A 20,272-nucleotide genomic window follows, 5' to 3' on the forward strand; every position below is an offset into this window, starting at 1 on the left:
ACGCGGAACGGAAGGAGGAAAGGAACGGAAAATATGATTCGAGGTTAAATCACTTTAAATATAAAAAATCACACAAGAAACAGTATACATCATATAAATTTTTCATATTTAATCCTTAATTATTAAAATACGAGTTAATTTAGTCATGTTCATTCTATTATTCATGAAGATCTCTGAACAGAGACAAAGCACAGGGTACGAAAAAAAAAAACGGAACCGAAAATATTTAATGCTGTGCATATGTACATGTAACATGTTGTGTTAAAATATGGATAATTTGGAAAACTTAATTGAAGATCACTCTGACCAATATGAACGGCAGGTATCCGATATCCTCATGAGCCGTATGAGCGAAAAATCCCATAATTTTCAATGCATATGTACCCATGTACTTTAGGCGTGGATTACGTACATCCCTGCACCTCCCAGTACCAGAATATCTCCTACATTCGGCGGCGGATAATTTTGCTAAAGGATAATGGACTGAACAATACCCAAATACGAGATTCCATTAACAGAGAAGATATTGTTCTTGTGTCCAGACAAGGAATTTCAGAATTTTTGAAGCGGTATAGAGCGACTGGCAGCATAAATGACTGAGTGCAACGAAATGGGAGAGATCCACGCATCAAATTGTCTGATGAACATTTGGAGTATTTAGACAATGCCGTTTCATCAGACCGAGAACGCTCAGCATCTGAACTGTCAAGATTGTTGAGGGATAGATTCGGACCAAGTGTAAGTGACAGTGCAATTGGCATTGCAGAAATTGGGGTGGAAACGGCGAAGTGTAAAATACTGCCAACAAGTTCGCATCCTGAACAGATCGAAGAGACTAAAATTTGCTATCAACTGTGCTTCATCAAATGGACATTTCAATGATGTAATTTTCACGGACGAGATCACAGTGAAAATCCAGTGCTCGACAAAGGATGACTGCACTTAACGCCTGTTTTTGGGTCTTTTTCGGTTGCTTCTGTTGCTTTTACATCTAAACCTTATTTCACTTATGTATGTTTATAAAAGAATCCTGTCAATTTGGAACCAAATTCAAAATCTGAAAATGATTTTAGACTGTGATACAATAGAATGATTCAATGTTTTTTGTCCTTACTGCTTTCCAAATATAGTGAATTTATACTTACCTGCCCTTGATTGAACATTACATATGCATGAGAGGTGGAGCTAACATTGTAAGAATGGGTCTAAAATTATACTTGATAAATAATAATGACATTGTTTGGAAAAAAGAACTTGATCACTCTTTCCAATCTCCCTCTCCATTCTGTATGGCACAAATACACTTCTGACAAAGGTTTCAAAACGAAATTAAGAATTTGAGCACGTCATGTAGTTAAAGCAGATTTTATATCAATGCCAGATGACTTAACGTGTTCGAACACAATGCCCCAGTTAGCACAAAACATGCTACCTTACAAGTCACGTGACGGAATTTAGTATTCACAAAGTTACCTGAGGTAAGAAATCACGTGGTGAATTATAATATTCAACATGTCACGATCCTTGGTTACAACACAGAGAGCGAATTTAAGAAGAAGCAGTTTTTTCTCTTTTTAACTATAAGCGCATATTTGTCTATTAATCTTCTTTTGACACATTATTATTTATGCAAATATACAACTACTGTTAAACGTAGAACAATAGACAAACATGCGCTGACTACGTGTACGTATAAAGTCTAAAAAAGTGGGCGTCCTCATTATCGAACGGAGATTCAAGTACGTAATTGTGATACCCCTGCCTTTGAAAACAGATTCGAACTTCGTAAATACACTCTTTTATTAAACGTTATTACATAAAAGTTGTAGATTGGATGTTGACCTTTCTTGCAATGAGAAGAAGAATGCTTGTTTTGAAAGTTTATTTTTATGGCGAATTTCGCATGTCCTTTAGTGCAGTCATCCTTTCACTTTTTGGAAGGACGGGGAGGAAATAGTTCCACGGCCAAAGCCGAAACACCCATAACATTTAAAGAAAGTTGTCAATTTTGTTTTATTTCAATTATTATTATTTTAAATTTTAAGAAAATCCTATAAATTAAATGATGATTAACTTGTAATTATACAATTATTAAAATTATTTTTACTGTTAATTTTGTTATTGTATAGTATGCCGGGGTTCTACGGAACCGGTGCACTTATAGATAAAGGTTGAAAACAAAATTAAATACTTAGAATTGTAATTAATAAATGTCACTCATCAACTTACTCTTTGAAAGCAACTATTTTTACATAATTCATAAGAATTAACAAATTAAGGAAATCTTAGGTTAAAAGTCTAATTACTTTTTTAAATAATTGTTTTTAAACGATTTTTCAAATGATGGGTACATAGACGTGGTAAAAGTGTGTTTTTGACGTTATGAATAACCGAGGTTCTTTAAGCGGGGTCGTTAATTATGTCAAAAAATAAAAGTATAAAATAGATGCTCTTCAAATTTTAGAAGAAAAAAAATGTCAACTATTTATCAATTTTCCTAAGTACATATGTATGAAGTCGCTTCCATTTTAAAATTATCCCCCCCCCCCCGGATTTTTTTTTGTGATTTTGTATTTTTCCATCACTGTTGTCACTTTGGTTAACAATCATCCTTCTCAAGCTTCATTATTTCTAGCTAAATCAGATAATAGTATCTCTGCATCCTATTTCAAAGATTATCTTTTGCAAGATTTTATCTAGAAGCCATACAAATATTTGATAATTTTTATGACCCCGCCATAAAATGGCCGAGGCATATAGTGTTACTCTCTTCCGTCATTATTGACTTTCCTTTCATTATCTCGGCAAGTGTTGCATACATTCAACTCAAATTTGACATACGGATACGTCACAAGAATACCCATGTCAAGTTTGAATTTGTTCATGGTCTGATGATTTTTGACGGGGTTATCCCTGTTGAACTCAGAAAAAATTAAGAAATTTTCAGTTTCCGCTTTTCTAACTTTTGTAGGGATTTATGTATAAGGTTGAAATTGCATATGCAGGTATTTTACCAGAAAATACAGGTCAGATTCGAATTTGGTCCTGGTCCGAAGATTTTTGACGGTTATCCTCCTTGAACTTGGAAAAATTTAAAAATTCACAATTTCTATCCATTATCTTGGCTACAAATGTGCAATTTAAAATTTGCAGTTTATTTCTTGTCTTAGTTATAAATGCACATTTTGTGCATGGCATTTGAATTTTTGGATGCCTGCAGGGGCATTCGTGGCGTTACGACACATCTAGTTTTAATTGGACTACATCCACCTGAACAACACTGGCCACTGGGATCCTTGTTCATATTCATTCACTATGTTTATGCAGAATTAATGTGCAAGGCTCTCAAAAATTACTACTCACAGTTGATAAGTTGAGTGAAGAACTATAATTAGTCAAATCAATATGCATTTATCAATTAATACATATAATATATCTTTGATGTTATGGAAATTATTACTTTTGTTTTGAGCCATGACAAGGGTTTTACTACTTCAAAATTCATTGTCTAAAATGAAAACAAAGACTCATGTTCAGTGTTGTGGCCTTTGAACCTATTGTCAAATTATTTATTTCTGTACTTTCTATAACAGTACACTGTGCTACATGTATGTACAAATTTACTGTTTGTGACAAAAATGTGTTTGTATCATTAAATTAAATTAACCAACTGTTAATTAAATAGTAAACAAGTCGTAATTTAGTGGCCCTTAAGAGAAAAAGGTCCTCACAATGTGAGCACTCATGGCATACCCGTGGATCGCCTCCAGCAGGGCAAGGATCAGCATCATCCACCTGCTGTACAACATTTTGCTGGGCTTCCAACTCTTCGTCCCTCTCTATCCCATAGTTGTGCAGAGTAACTGCCGCTTTAACGTACATCACTGCCGTGTCTGGTTTCGTAGGGAGGAGATATAAGCATTGAAACCTTATTTTCAGGTATCCAAATGTTGGCTTTATGAGTACTCTGGTCCTACACAAGGCATTGTTGTATCGCTTTTCGCTGTCATTTGCAGGGCTTACAAAAGGTGTCATGAGAAAAGGGCGTCACTGATAACCAGAATCACCTAGTAAAAGCCTATCATGGTCACCTAGAAAACAAATCATTTTCGAATGTGGTCTCTTTTGCACCACCGCAAACAGTTAAGTGTAGGAACTGTAAATCATAAATGTCCCAGGTAATTCCTTTACTAAATTGGTGACATAATGCAGACATTTTTAATATCCTCTTGTCATGTGTAGCCCCTGGCCAAATACAGCTGATGCTAGTGATTATAAATGACGGATCACAAACCATCTATAAAAGAAAATGAGGGGGGTGGAGGCTGTAAAAATGACACTTCTTTAGGGGTTCTTGTTTTTTAATTTAAGTTCATGTTTATATCGGTGAACAGAAGAAATATTTAGTGGGTTATTGGTGATTTCAAAAGAATATATGAACGTCTCTAAACTGATGCTAAGGTACCGGGACATTAAGAGAATGGTACTGCTTTCTGTTTACAAAATCTGCCTCTTGAGGCCCAGATGGTTTGGAAATTCTTATATGTGTTCCATTTACGCAGCCCAGAACCCTTGGAAATCCTGTTAATTGTGAAATCAAGAAAATTTGGCCCTTTAGCATTACAATATAGTAGAATGAGAAATGGTCTTTTCGGGATATTAATTTACTTTATACAGTTACAGGTAATAACGATGACAATTTTATTAGGAGCTAATCTTCAATGTAGACCCTCTGACCCCCCCCCCCCCCCACTCCTATAACTGCTATAATTTATCAGCGTTAAAGTAGCATTTGAACCAGAGTTGTTTTTCTTTAGATGTGCCAAAAACTTATAACCTCTAGCACATACAGGTAATGGCAATGAACCTTAACTTTTGGCTAGGTCTTCAAAAAAGGAAATCAATGATTAAGAAGGATTGCAAGTTTTTCTTAATTATTCTTAATCATTGGATTATTTAATAAAACAATTACTGTTTTGTTGTCAGTATCTGATGATTAAGCCACGAGAGGGACATTATATTCACATAGCTCTTATTTAATGAGAAAACAGCAATAATATATAATATTTTAATAAGGGGCAGGCCCTCTTATACCCTCTTTCATACTCACAAAGTGTAAAGACTATTTTATGAAAGTTAAAGTAGAATTTGATCAAGAGCTGTCTCCCTTCATATGTGTCATAAATCATTAGTTCTACCTTAAGGTCAATGTATATTAGTCTTAAAAAAAAAACTGCAATGTGTGAAAATTCCACCATCACTTGGTGCGCCCGATCTCCTCTGTGAAATGAAATGTATTGTGGTGCCAGTTCTGCAATGAGTGTGGATACACGTACGCGATGCGTCGCCCGGCTGTCGATCTTGAGATTTTGATGTCATCACCAACGAGGATGTGAGTAGCACCAGTGGATATAAATCTTAGGGTCACTAGTAATTGAAGGAGGGGTGGGACTGGAATGTTGCACTAGGTTGGATGTGACAAGTCTGGCAGCTGACGCAGGAGATCCATAATTGTGTCTGGGTGGAACCTGTACCTTGCAAAGACATCATCTGCTGATAATTCTTCCAGTAAATTTGATCTATCCCTGAAATTGCGCGGAACACGTTCCCTATGAGCCATTTGCCGGTGTGCAGCCATTTTTATATGAGCAGACGACACTTGGAGTACACAACTGAAACTTCAAGTAAACTCTTAAGCATACTCGAGAATTCAGCAATACTTACTCAAATTGGAGTATGTGTACTGTACTCGAAAGTTTTACAACCTATATTTCGAGTATGTGCTCCAGCTAAAAATTTCGAGACAGCTTTCGAGCTAGATTTAGAGCTGGAGCCAAGTTTTTAACCATGAATTATTTCGAGCCTTACTTCAAATCTATATTTTCGAGCCAGAGTTGGAGCTGGAGCCCGAGTCAATGTATATAACCTCCTAGCTAGGTGTTAGAGCTGTGGTCTGTTGATTATATTGTGAAAATGCATGATTTTTTTTTGAAACTCTAGTTCTCTGCTCCTGGGTAGTAAGAAAACAAACTAAATGCATAGTTGTGATAAGAAAGGGTGTCTCTTTTGGAATTGTTAATTCCATATGGCCCCTGGGTCAGGGGTTCTGATGATTGGGGAGCTCTTTTGATGATATAGTGAAAATGCATTATTTCTTTAAAAGTATTCACCTCGCTCCTGGGTAGTGAGGAAATAAACTAAATGCATAGTTATGATGAAGAAGAGACTCTGTTGATTATATAGTAGAAATGCATTATTTCTATAAAAAAAAAAAAAGAAGAGAAAAAAGAAAGAAAAAAACTCTGCTCCTGGGTATAAAGCAAACAAACTAAATGCATATTTGTGATTAGGAAGGGTGTCTCATGGCCCCGGGTTCAGGGGTTCTGGTGTTAGGGCGGGGCTTTGATTGTATAGTGAAAATGCATTAATTCTTCAAAGAACTTCTCTGCTCCTGCGGATTAAGCCGATGAACTAAATGCATAGTTATGAGGAGCTAGGGTGTCTCTTCCAAAATTTTGATATGTGTGGCCCAAGGGTCAGGGTTCACTGAAGGGGAGAGGGGGGTCTATAGATTATATAGTGAAAACGAATTATTCCTTTGAAAATCTGCTCCTGAGTATTGCGCAGGTATGTTAAGGCAGTACCCAGATCATATTTCGGCGAATTTAGACTTTTTTCGAAAAATGTAACATTGAGAAATTGGAAAAGCCATAGATAAAACATTTACTATAATTATCCATAGTATAGACGTCATTGAGTCTTAGGCTAAAAGAAGCACTCCACTACGACGTCATCACTTGATTTCTATAAATAGAAAAGTTTCCGTAATGAAAAGGTGAAGAGTTCAACACTACTCCGGACACAATTCTTTTCTTTTAGTGAAAATAAGTATGTTAAAATATCACTGGGCCATGAAAAGTGCTGCTACATGTAGAATCTTACTCTCCCGACACAGAAAAAAATATTCCAAAGTTTTGCATGAAACCTTACCATATTTTTTACATTTTAAACATACGATCAAGGAATTGTTATCAATTCATGTTAACCACACGATTCTAGCAGCACTTTCCCAGTAAAATAGATTGATTGTATATTGTTTTACGTCCCATTCGAGAATTTTTCACTCATATAGAGACGTCACCATATACCGGTGAAGGGCTTCAAATTTTGACCTTTACTCGGCACTCAGGGCCATTGAGCAGTGAGGGATCTTTATCGTGCCAACGCCTGCCGTGACACGGGGCCTCGGTTTTTAAGGTCTCATCCGAAAGACCCGCAACTTTCACTCCAAAGTGCCGAGCGCATGGCGAAGGAACAGTTGCTACCTATTTTTTATCGACTTAGGTCTGTCGCGGCCGAGATTCGAACTCACGACCTCCCGATCACGAAGCGAGCGCTCTACCGACTGAGCTACCGTGAACGGTCAGTAAAATAGAATACAAGCTTTCGATACAAACAAAAATTATGTTTCAAAGTATGCGGCGTAGTTTTGAACTTTTGCATCTTTGTTATAGAACGACAGAGGAAAGCCTGATAGGAATTCCAAAGCACTGCCTGTGTTCATCATAAACATGATAATAATATATCAGCGTACCTGATTCTTAATCTTTAATTCCTTATGAATCACACATAACATTCACGGTATATGCTCTAAAACTCCTATTTCGTATATTTGTTTACATGAATTCTCGTCAGGTTTAATTTCACTCGGCAAATATTTGATCAATAGTTATGACGTCATGGGTTTGGTATTTAACTCCTGTGCTAAATACTTATCTATTTATACCACCTAAAAACGACAAGATTTAGTTTATATTATGTTTTGAATGATTCCATTCATTTCTTGGACCTGAAATTAAACTTTAAATACAGATATTAAGAAATCATGAGACACCCTTCCTAATCACAACTATGCATTTAGTTTGTTTGTTTTATACCCAGGAGCAAAGATTTTTTTTTCTTTTTTTTTTTTTCTTTTTAGAGATAATGCATTTCCATTATATAATCAACAGAGTCTCTTCTTCATCATAACTATGCATTTAGTTTATTTCCTCACTACCCTGGAGCGAGGTGAATACTTTTAAAGAAATAATGCATTTTCACTATATCATCAAAAGAGCTCCCCAATCATCAGAACCCCTGACCCAGGGGCCATATGGAATTAACAATTACAAAAGAGACACCCTTTCTTATCACAACTTTGCATTTAGTTTATTTTCTTACTACCCAGGAGCAGAGAACAAGATTTAAAAAAAAATCATACATTTTCACAGTATAATCAACAGACCACAGCTCTAACACCTGGCTAGGAGGTTATATACATTGACTCGGGCTCCAGCTCCAACTCTGGCTCGAAAATATAGATTTGGAGTAAGGCTTGAAATAATTCATGGTTATAAAACTTGGCTCCAGCTCCAAATCTAGCTCGAAAGCTGTCTCGAAATTTTTAGCTGGAGCACATACTCGAAATATAGGTTGTAAAACTTCGAGTACAGTACACATACTCCAAACGGAGTAATTATTGCTGAAATCTCGAGTAAGCTTAAGAGCTTACTTGAGGTTTCAGTTGTGTGCTCCAAGTGTCGTCTGCTCATATAAAAATGGCTGCACACCGGCAAATGGCTCATTGTTTCCTCGCAATTTCAGGGATGGATCAAATTTACTGGAAGAATTATCAGCAGATGATGTCTTTGCAAGGTACAGGTTCCACCCAGACACCATTATGGATCTCCTGCGTCAGCTGCCAGACTTGTCACATCCAACTCAGAGCAACATTCCAGTCCCACCCCTCCTTCGATTACTAGTGACACTAAGATTTATATCCACTGGTGCTACTCACATCCTCGTTGGTGATGACATCAAAATCTCAAGATCGACAGCCGGGCGATGCATGGCGTGTATCCACACTCATTGCAGAATTGGCACCACAATACATTTCATTTCACAGAGGAGATCGGGCGCACCAAGTGATGATGGAATTTTCACACATTGCAGGTTTTTTAAGACTCATATAGATTGACTTTAAGGTATAGAACTAATGATTTATGACACATATGAAGGGAGACAACTCTTGATCATATTCTACTTTAACTTTCATAAAATAGTCTTTACATTTTGTCTGTGAGTATGGAAGAGGGTATAAGAGGGCCTGCCCCTTATTAAAATATATATTATTGCTGTTTTCTCATTCAATTAGAGCTATGTGAATATAATGTCCCTCACGTGGCTTAATCATCAGATACTGACAACAAAAAAATAATTGTTTCATTAAATGATCCAATGATTAAGAACAATTAAGAAAAACTTGCAATCCTTCTTAATCATTGATTTTCTTTTTTGAAAACCTAGCCAAAAGTTAAGGTTCATTGCCATTACCTGTATGTGCTAGAGGTTATGAGTTTTTGGCACATCTAAAGAAAAACAACTCTGGTTGAAATGCTACTTTAACGCTGGTCAATTATAGCAGTTATAGGAGTGGGGGGGGGGGTTCAGAGGGTGTACATTGAAGATTAGCTCCTAATAAAATTGTCATTGTTATTACCTGTAACTGTATAAAGTAAATTAATATCCCGAAAAGACCATTTCTCATTCTACTATATTGTAATGCTAAAGGGCCAAATTTTCTTGATTTCACAATTAACAGGATTTCCAAGGGTTCTGGGCTGCGTAAATGGAACACATATAAGAATTTCCAAACCATCTGGGCCTCAAGAGGCAGATTTTGTAAACAGAAAGCAGTACCATTCTCTTAATGTCCCGGTACCTTAGCATCAGTTTAGAGACATTCATATATTCTTTTGAAATCACCAATAACCCACGAAATATTTCTTTTGTTCACCGATATAAACATGAACTTCGATTAAAAAACAAGAACCCCTAAAGAAGTGTCATTTTTACAGCCTCCACCCCCTCATTTTCTTTTATAGATGGTTTGTGATCCGTCATTTATAATCACTAGCATCAGCTGTAATTGGCCAGGGGCTACACATGACAAGAGGATATTCATAATGTCTCCATTATGTCACCGATTTAGTAAAGGAATTACCTGGGACATTTATGATTTACAATCCCTACACTTAACTGTTTGCAGTGGTGCAAAAGAGACCACATTCGAAAATGATTTGTATTTCAGGTGACCATGATAGCCTTTTACTAGGTGATTCTGGTTATCAGTGACGCCCTTTTCTCATGACACCTTTTGTAAGCCCTGCAAATGACAGCGAAAAGCGATACAACAATGCCTTGTGTAGGACCAGAGTGCTCATAAAGCCAACATTTGGATACCTGAAAATTAGGTTTCAATGCTTATATCTCCTCCCTACGAAACCAGACACGGCAGTGATGTACGTTAAAGCGGCAGTTACTCTGCACAACTATGGGATAGAGAGGGGCGAGGAGCTTGAAGCCAGAGGAGAATGTTGTACAGCAGGTTGATGATGCTGATCCTTGCCCTGCTGGAGGCAATGTCATGAGTGCTCACATGGTGAGGACCTTTTTCTCCTAGGTGCCACTAAATTACGACTATTTTACTATTTAATTAACAGTTGGTTAATTTAATTTACTGATATAAAACACATTTTTGTCACGTACAGTAAATTGTACGTAAATGTAGCACAGTGTGCTGTTATAAAAGGTACAGAAATAAATAATTTTACAACAGGTTTCAAGGGCCACAACACTCAACCTCATTGTTTTATTTTTTCTTTTCTTTTTAGACAATGAATAATGAAGTAGTAAACCCTTGTCATGCCTCAAAACAAGTCATAATTTCCATAACATCAAAGATATATTATACTGTAAAACGAGAAAATATAGCGCACTACTAATTTTCTGGGCACTAAAATTTATTGTGCGCTAACGGATTTCTAAATATTAAACGTTTTGTGTTCAAATCAGTCACCTAACCACATGTAAAATGGAACGCGCGATTACGTAATGTCGTAGGGTAGCTGTACTCGCATTGGTAAACTGTAGGATCGATCGAGAAAGTTCTGCCAAATCATGAATTAATCAGCTAATTTAACTATAACTGTTAGTGGTTACTCGGTACTTATCATTAGCATCTTCAAAGTTGGGCTTCTCGCCGTGTCAATCATCTATCGTCTCGAGTTTTAAAAATTACTAGATGAAATCCCGCGCAAGCGCGGGGAATTGAATTTATACCATTACCGACAGAAAATATATTGTAGTTTCTACTGACAGCCTATAGGCTTATAGCAGAAAGAAATACTTGTTCAAAATCCCGCATGAAGTAGATGTACATGTACATCCACCCCACCCACCCCCTTTTTGTAAAAAATTGAAAAATAACAATTTCATAAATTGACGTTTATTATGAAACCTGCTATACTATGTTATGGATATTGTACTTCAGATGCTCTTATTTCATTTCCGCCAAGGATAAAATCAGCGAATGTACACATTTTACTGATAAATTTATTTATTTATTTGGGGGGGGGGGGGGGTTTAAAAATTCACAGGTACTTGAGTCTTGGTTCATAAATATGTATGTACCTTATTGATATGTAAAAAATATATTTTTATTTACTTTTTTTACATATCAATAAGGTACATACATATTTATAAACCAAGACCCAAGTACAGTCTGTGTAAAAATTAGCTTATAACGCCCTATGAATAGGCCGAGTATTTGATACAAAGACTGTATTCAGAAAAAAAAAACAACTGAAATGTATTGATTAAAACACAAAATTTTACAGTTTTAATTGTATTTGAACAATACCTTATTCATTAATTTTCTCTTTTCATATACGCAAGTTTATTACGAAGTACAAATTTTACTTCCGAGTTCGTTGCCACGATGCATTTAGTAAGGAATATAGGAATATAAATTATTTATACAAATTTTACCGATAAATTTATTAGAAAACCTACTACATATATGTAAGAGTCTTTCGATATATAAATATATTCACCACTTATAGTGTTATCAATGATTTACCATTATTTCAATGACCATTCACACAAAAGCTTTTTTTTATGTTCATACAGCTATAATCGCCTGGTTTTTCTTTTTAACATCGGGCTCGATGCTATATTATGTTCTAGAAGCTTCCTTCAATATTAAGATCGGTGAATGACAAAAATAATTTGGACATTTCCCTTTTTAGATGGTTATCACAATCTTTTTCTTTTATATAATTTAAATCAAGCTTTGATTGAATAATTCAGTGTTGACGTTTTATGAAATAAATAAACAATTGCTTGTTGTCAGTTTCATTAAAAATTTCCAATAACCTAGATCCGCCAACTGGAAACGCCATCGTACTCACGTTTTTGCTATTTCATGGCTGTTTATAGAAAATAAAAGTAGACTTTTAATTTAATGTCCGATACTTACTATGCGAGTGAAATCTTAATATAGTTTACGGACATCATCTTGTATCTAGTGCATTGTTAGAGGAATAAGTAAGAACTCTGGTGCACCCGTTTCGGAGTTTATTTGCAAAATTTATTAATTTATAAGTATAAAGATGTTTACCAGTTTCTTCGATGCATGCATGGTTTTTAAGAATAAACTCGGTATGTTTTCTTTTATTTAAAATCGACACTGTGCCAAGTCCGTGTGCTTGCAAAACCACGGAAAAATGAACGAATGTTTACCTGTGTATGCGAGTTAGAAATCAGTGCTATTGTGTTTGCGTGCTTGAGTGACAGCAATATATAAATATTGCATGTAGTTGAGTGTAACACTGAAAATTTTAACCCCAAGAAAACCATTGTCAACCGAGGCGCAGCCTCGGTTGACAATGGTTTTCGAAAATTTAGGCATAGTGCATGCAAAACACAACACTATTATATAAATAGGTGGATCAGTGTCGTGCAGTGAATTTCCAGACTATTCAGCAACTGATCATGAGCCTTGCTCCTCAGGTACATGTACTGGTAATCTATTTCTCTCTTTTCATCGTACTTTGTGTTTTAATATGTAAGGAAAGAATTTCTTCACTACCAAATTTATACAGATATAACATGGATTGGGTTGTCAGAGCTTAAGAACCCCGTGATACCATATAATATAATTTTTAAGGAGGGTGCACAATCATAATTTTATTCACAGTTGAGCTTTGGTATCTCGAACACTGAAATCTTAAATACCATGTATATGTCGAAGTGATTTGGAAGTCTCAACCACTTATTCTGTAAGTATTTTAAATTACCCTTGATATCTCGTATCCTCGGATATCTCGAAGTATAGGTTCACTTATTTCAGGCTGTATGTGACAATTATTTAAGAATTCACCGATATTATGTCTGGCTGGCCAGGATCGCATGATGCGAGAGTTTTCAAGAATTCGTCGGTCTACAGCAGAAGTCAGCAGCTCTTCCCCGGAGATATGCACATTCTTGGTGATGCAGCTTATAATTATCCTCTACACAGGTATCAAAACAATAACACGTGGAGAACCAAGAGCTTACTTTGTAAATTTAAAATCTCACAAGTTAAAGGCTTTGGTAAACACGAAATGTTATTAATCTTCCGTTTCTCGGCATATTCACAAGTAGGGAAGGGAAATAACTCAATTTTGTTTTTGAAATTGAAAAAAAGAAATTGCATTATTCCCCTTTTCACCTTCACAATGTTTTCACAAAGCTATCTCAACATTTTGTCCGAAAAAAAAACTGAATAACCTTGTTGAGAACAGGTACTACATGTTAGGACACCCCAAGAATATTGTATCACCCACATTATAAAATATAGGATAAGATTCAGTAAAATCATCATTAATGATTTGTAATTTTTTCTTACCAAAAATAAAAAAAATCAATGTTACTTTTTCAATCTCAGAAGCTAAAGATTCCTCTCATTCTTTGGTTTTATCAATTATATTTATAACATATGTAATCTTTCAGTTGGATCCTCACACCATTTAAAGATAATGGTAATCGGACTGAACCTAAGAAAAAATATAACAACATTCACTCCACAACCAGACAGACAATCGAGAGGGCTTTCAGATTGCTGAAATCTAAATAGAGAAGACTGAGATGTTTGGATATGTCAAACGTTGAGGACATATCAATGATTGTAACAGCTGCCTCCAATCTGCATAATGTATGTATAGAGGTTAAATTGAATAAACGGATAAATTATCATTAGGTTTTAATTAGCTCATAATGTATGTATAGAGGTTAAATTGAATAAACGGATAAATTATCATTAGGTTTTAATTAGCTCATAAAAAGGTATCTGGCGATATCACTCCAGATTTGCATCATCCAGATTGAAATCGTAATTTGTTTCTCAGGCTCGATCAGTTCTCTGCCGTGACGCCTTTCAAGGTGTATCTCTCCGGTCAAGCATATCTCTTGGCACAGTCTCTCAAACTTTTCCCTTCCCACCCTAAAATGAGAGTTAAACTCATCTGGAGAGTACCCTGGTGCTGTAACATGGTAAAAATTGGTGATGCGTTGACGACATACCCTTTTCCCATCAATGGTTCTAATGGACTTTTGCGAGAAGCGCTGACATTTACAGTTGACGGCTTACTTTGACAATTAAACCTGCGTTATGTACGGAGGTATGGAATTGATAATAGATCAGAAAACATTAAAAGTTGTTGTAGGTGTGGCGTTAGGGGCGCTAACATGATTTACCGGTAAACAAACAACACAAGAGATGATGGGAGGCAGAATAACATTACTTAAAATATGTTGTTCGTGAAGGGTAGTATCATTTGCTGAAGAAATTAAATAAGGAAAAAAAACTTTCCGAAAGGAAAACTTGGCGGGAGTTTGGTCAAGGTGGAAAGGGAGATGGTTGATGATAGGGTAGTTGCAGTTTCCTTCCTAGACAATGTAATGTGCTTTGAAACCGCCCATTATTGACTTTTAATTAATTGTTCAGCTAAATATTTAAATCGCAAAAGAGCTTCCGTATATTGATCTAGTGTAAAAGTAAGCCGTCGACTGTAAAAGTCAGCGCTTCTCGCAAAAGTCCAATAGCACGTATAATGATATCATTTTCCTCTGCCTCTAATTCGCCAAACTGGTCCGAGAGAATAAAAATCTAGTCTCCATCAATCCAATGTTAACGTTATCCATATTTGTTTCTCTATGACGTTACCAACCGTTTCCTGGCAACGTTGCAGGCGGCGCACCGTTAACGGAAAGCGCCCCTAGCTTACAATTGGTTGACGTCTGTCACGTGAGGGGGTATAATACTTATACACGGTCACTTGAAAATCAATACATGGTCAAACGGAGTTATCATTCTCTTGTAACAATTCCTGTTAATAAGTGACAATATATTGAACCGAGGCCTGTTGAGTATCGGTTGACAATTTTAAGTTAACTAAAGTCAGTAACGAGCATACATTATGTTACCTTTTTCTCCCTTTACTAAAATTCTTCAAAACTCTCTTAACGTTACTATTGCAAGAAACACTCTCAAAATAATGTTACATAGCACAATGTGACGTCATAAAAGACACTGTATGGGAATGAAACATATATTGTGGGAGAAACAATTTTATAAACCATAGACATATGGATTTATGTTATCAGTAGGGTAAATTTATTACAAAGTGACCAGGTACGGAGTGTTATCTGCCCGATTAGTAAATGAAATATATGGAGATAACGAACAGTATTCAATCTCAAAAGTCCATTAAACAATACAAAATAGGAGCAGAGCAAACACGGACCTCTAAACATCAGAGGTGGGATCAGGTGCCATGGAGGAGTGAGCATCCCCTGCCGACCGGTCACACCCGCCGTGTGCTCCTTGTCATGATCGGGAAATAACGGAAAAATCCGTCGACAATTCAGTGTGTAAATAATGGCCTAACAATTAGTATGAAAAAACGTCAGTCAGCATTTGACTCAATGATAAATTGTATTTGCTGACAAGGTCATTGTATCGACCATAGAACTTACGAAATGATGACTTTAAACGAGACAGCTGATATTCTTGTTTCATCAACTTGTTTGTCAATAATTTACCTCGTTTTAGAAATTGTTCATACGTAGAGCATGCTCTTGCGTATCGAATCAACTGAGAGATATATACCCCGTATGCAGGTGATGAAGGTATATTGCTGCATAAGTAAGGGAAGTTGACGATTGAAAAGTTAAAGTCATCACGTTTATCATAAAGCTTGGTTGTTAGATTACCATTAATGTCTTTTTCAAGTACAATATCTAAGTATGAAACAGATGTGTCAGACTCTGTGGTATCTTTTATCTCAAGCTCACCAGGATATATCGTATCGACATTAGAATGAAAATAGCCATTGTTAATTGACAATACATCGTCGATATATCTAAATGTCGAGTTGAAGGCCACAGCAAGTGTTTTCTTCTTTTCACGTACAAGATTTTGGACAAATTCTGCTTCATATGAATACAAAAAAAGGTCTGCTAATAACGGGGCGCAATTGGTACCCATGGGAATTCCAATAGATTGTTGGAAGACCTGGTCTCCAAAAACCACATAGATATTGTCAATCAGAAACTCAAGCATCTTTTTAATGTCAACTTCAGAGTACTTGTGTGTACAATCAGAATGTTTTTTAACAAAATAATTTTGCAAATGACCAATGACAAGGTAAGTATATTTTTATTGAAAAAGCAGCTGTCAATTATATCAAAAAGCCTGGACTTTAATTTATCGTGGGGAATGGTTGTGTATAAAGTAGAAAAGTCATAAGTTTTTAAGCTGTTGATTTTGGTAAAATCTTGCGATTTCAAATTTTCCAAAAGTTCCTTGGAATTTTTAAGTATCCACATCTGATTTACACCACTTCTCGAATATATTGTTGTACAGTACTCTTGAAGTTTCTCCTTCACCACTGTTAATATCTTAGTGAGGAGTAGAGAAAGAGGCTTGGTTGAACATTTACTGGAACCCGCTATGTATCTTTGTTTGCAAGGATTTTTATGAAGTTTCGGAATCCAATATAAATATGGTAATTCAAATTCATTTTGGTTGTTTGGAATATTAAAAATATTTAAAACTGACATATGATTTTGAAGAATTTCTTCCTTAGAAAGGGAACTACGAGTATAAGTTGGATTACCACTTGTAGAATTAAATCCAAGTTCCTCTAAAATACATTTAATATAATGAGCCTTACAAACAAAGACAATGTTGTTACCTGCTTTGTCAGCAGGGACCAGTACGTACTGATCATGTAATCTATCTAATTCTTTTTTCACTTCTGGATTATTGAATACAGAAGGATAGATGGTTCTCATATTGCCCCTCAATCTTTTAATGCGTGATTTTAACATGCATCTGATACATTTAATCCATTCTGACAAAGTGTCAAGGTCTTCTTTTTCATGTCTGGCCCATCGTCTGGCTTAGTCCTCTACAGAATCCATAATATTTATGAAATTCCGACGCCAGTTGAAGGATCGGGGTTCCCTAAATTTAGGACCTTTTAAAATTAGTGATCTAAGGTCCTCATTATTAGCTATATTAACGTCACCAGTAATAACGTGTCCAGCAGGACTATAGTTATAGGGCAAAGAGAACATGAACACGATGGAGGATTATGTTTCAGATATTCGATATCCAGGCCCTGTAAAGTTTTCTTGTAATTAAAAAGTTTGGAAGCAATAGTCGATGTATATTTGTAGGAAATACAAGGTGTAGTCTTTAACTTGAAATATGGTGGAATACAACACTGGACCCTTTCGTGATTAAGAATATTACTTATATTAACCGCGTCAATTCCTTTGTTGGCATATTGAAGTTTAAGGAAAAAACGGATTGTTTTAGCTGCATTTTCTTCAGTAAAACGCGGGGGTATAAAAAGCCTATGATTTGCAAAATTTCATATCAATGGCTCGGCTTTGCCTAACCAGATATAAAAGTAAATAACCATGGGTACCACCCTGTACACGGTCACTACAAAAACTATGTAACTTATAATAAACAAAAATAAAAGGATGAAAAATACATATCAATTAAGGCTCTGATAAACTCATTTTCAGAACTTCATTTTCATGTGTAACAAGTCGAGCGGACCCTTGTCACAAAATAAAAACTCCTTTGTCAGGCATTACAAGTTTTTATTGAGTATGGCAACAATCAAGAAAGATAACAACGAATGAGATGCTGACCATTCAGATAATAGGTGATCCGAAAAAAGGGGGGGGTGTGAACTTGTCTTGCGACCACATTACACAGTTAATTTATTTTAACAAGTATCTGCAAAAAACTCTTCTCGAACTCAAAGTAAAACAACTTTGCGTAAATAATTGCGTAGAAATAATTGTTTTCTTTATTACTTAAAGTATTGACGAAAATAATATAACATGCGTCAATAGGGTTCGCCGAGCACCGTTTTTGGTTCTAAATTTACTTTGCTATGGGGTATACGGAGAACGCTTGATTTCACCAAGACGCTTGTAAACAAAGTTAAGTCAAAACCGTGACAGTACTGTTTCGCAAGACATCGCTTTATTTACATTTAATAAAGCGATTTAAGAGAGGATATGAGAAAAGGAGGAATGTAAACACGTGGCAGAATGGCAGATTTGATAGAAAGGTACTTAAAGTTAATAATTCAGCAAATCATGGGAATTACTATCATTCGTATAATAATGTTGTGCAGACGAAAGTGTGCACTTGTTGACGTTAGAGGATGTACTGCAAGTACCTTTGTCTCTCACATCACAGTCATTGTTATGTCTAACATACTCTTCATTGTCAGATTGACACTTAACTTCAATAAAAAACTTGTAGAATGTGAAGGCGTCCAGCCTCTGCTGTCTGAACCTAAAAGTGGAATGTATGGTATATGGCCTTCAAGATGTGTTAGGGTGAATTCAAACAAAATGACCAAATGCATATTTATCAACCCACACTAAAAATACAGGCAATGAAAATAGATTTCAATGTCTCAGCATATGTCTTTAGATAGTGTCTAAATACCTGCCAAATATCTCGTTGATATCTCAATTAACAAAAAAGTTATGCCCAAAAATGATGCTAAAATTGTCAGGAGTGCAACACCTTTTTGTGACATTTTGAAATTTCAATATTTTTTGGAGGTCTGTGAAATAAAAAATAATGCTTCATGTTGAAAATAAAGACTTTCCTGATAATATTCAAAGTATTGAGCTTTAAATGTGGACTGTCATAACTTTTGTTTAATCAAGTTGTGGTCTTGGCTGATGTTTAAAAAAATGTCATACCATGTCAGGAGTGCAACAGAAAAAATGTAGTGTTGCCAAAAAACATCAATTGTGAAATTCTGATAGAAAATTAAGACAAAAAAGAATTTTGGAAGTGTAAAATAATAACTGATATACATTTTAAAACTTAAAAATATTATATAAATCACAAGCAGCATTAATGAGAGTCAAGTATATGTGCATACCCCAAAATGTCAGGAGTGCAACATTTGATGTTTTGCTCCCAAGCATGAAAAAACTATTATCATTATATGATTTTCTGATTTTTATTTTGGAAAATAAAGACAAAAAGAACATTTTTACCAAATAGATTTATCAATTACAGGATCTGTCTGTGCTTCAGATCCATATTTCTATGGTCAGGAGTGCAACACATTTTTTAAAAGATTCAAGTTGTGTGACGAAAAGACTTCTATTCATGCTTAGAAGTATTCATTAATTAATAATGATCTTTTTGTATAATTTAATGCTAAATTATTGACAGTTTTATTATTAAAATCCTTCCATTTTCAATTTTATCAATTCAGATGTGTTTTTATCTTTTTGAGATTTTTTTTTAATGAACGTTAAAAATAAACATACTAAAACATTGTCATAAACTTCAGGTAATTCCTCCTAAACTTCACTGAAACAACAGAACAAATTCTTATGTAATTTTCACTTCACAATTCTACTTTAAAGGCCCCAATGCTTTTGGTAAGGAGTGCAACAAATATGTTAGAATTATAAATCATCCACTAAGAATAAAAATAAAGAAAAAATGATGAGTAGAATTTCTCTGGTGGGTTACTGTGTTTGTCTTCTAAAGGAAAATATGCTTTAAAATGTATTTTATCTTCTAAATATACATTTAAGCTAGTTTTGGGGCATAAAATAGGGTATAATCCAGATAAAATGCGAATTTTAAATACTTTCATCTGTTTTAATTATGAAGTATTGGACTATAAGTATTGCACAATTTCATTACCACTTGATGTTGCCAACACTTTATGAATGTTTGTGTTCTATGGTTTTAATTTTAAACTTTACTGCAGTCAGGAGTGCAACAAAACTGCTTCATAATTACCGATGCTTTTTAACTATCTTTACTAAAAAATGAGTT

At 35.3% G+C, this 20,272-nt stretch overlaps 2 pseudogenes; one reads left to right on the forward strand and one right to left on the reverse strand.

Annotated features, from left to right (window-relative positions):
- Positions 1-3,672: 3,672 nt before the first annotated feature.
- LOC133187208 (putative nuclease HARBI1) lies at positions 3,673-5,638 on the reverse strand (annotated as a pseudogene).
- A 2,962-nt stretch (positions 5,639-8,600) lies between these two features.
- Positions 8,601-10,555, forward strand: LOC133187209 (putative nuclease HARBI1; annotated as a pseudogene).
- The last annotated feature ends 9,717 nt before the right edge of the window (positions 10,556-20,272 follow it).

This window comes from Saccostrea echinata, unplaced genomic scaffold (genome assembly GCF_033153115.1).
Source record: "Saccostrea echinata isolate AGI-Se365-2 ecotype Australia unplaced genomic scaffold, CSIRO_AGI_Sech_v1 ptg000014l, whole genome shotgun sequence".
NCBI lineage: Eukaryota > Metazoa > Mollusca > Bivalvia > Ostreida > Ostreidae > Saccostrea > Saccostrea echinata.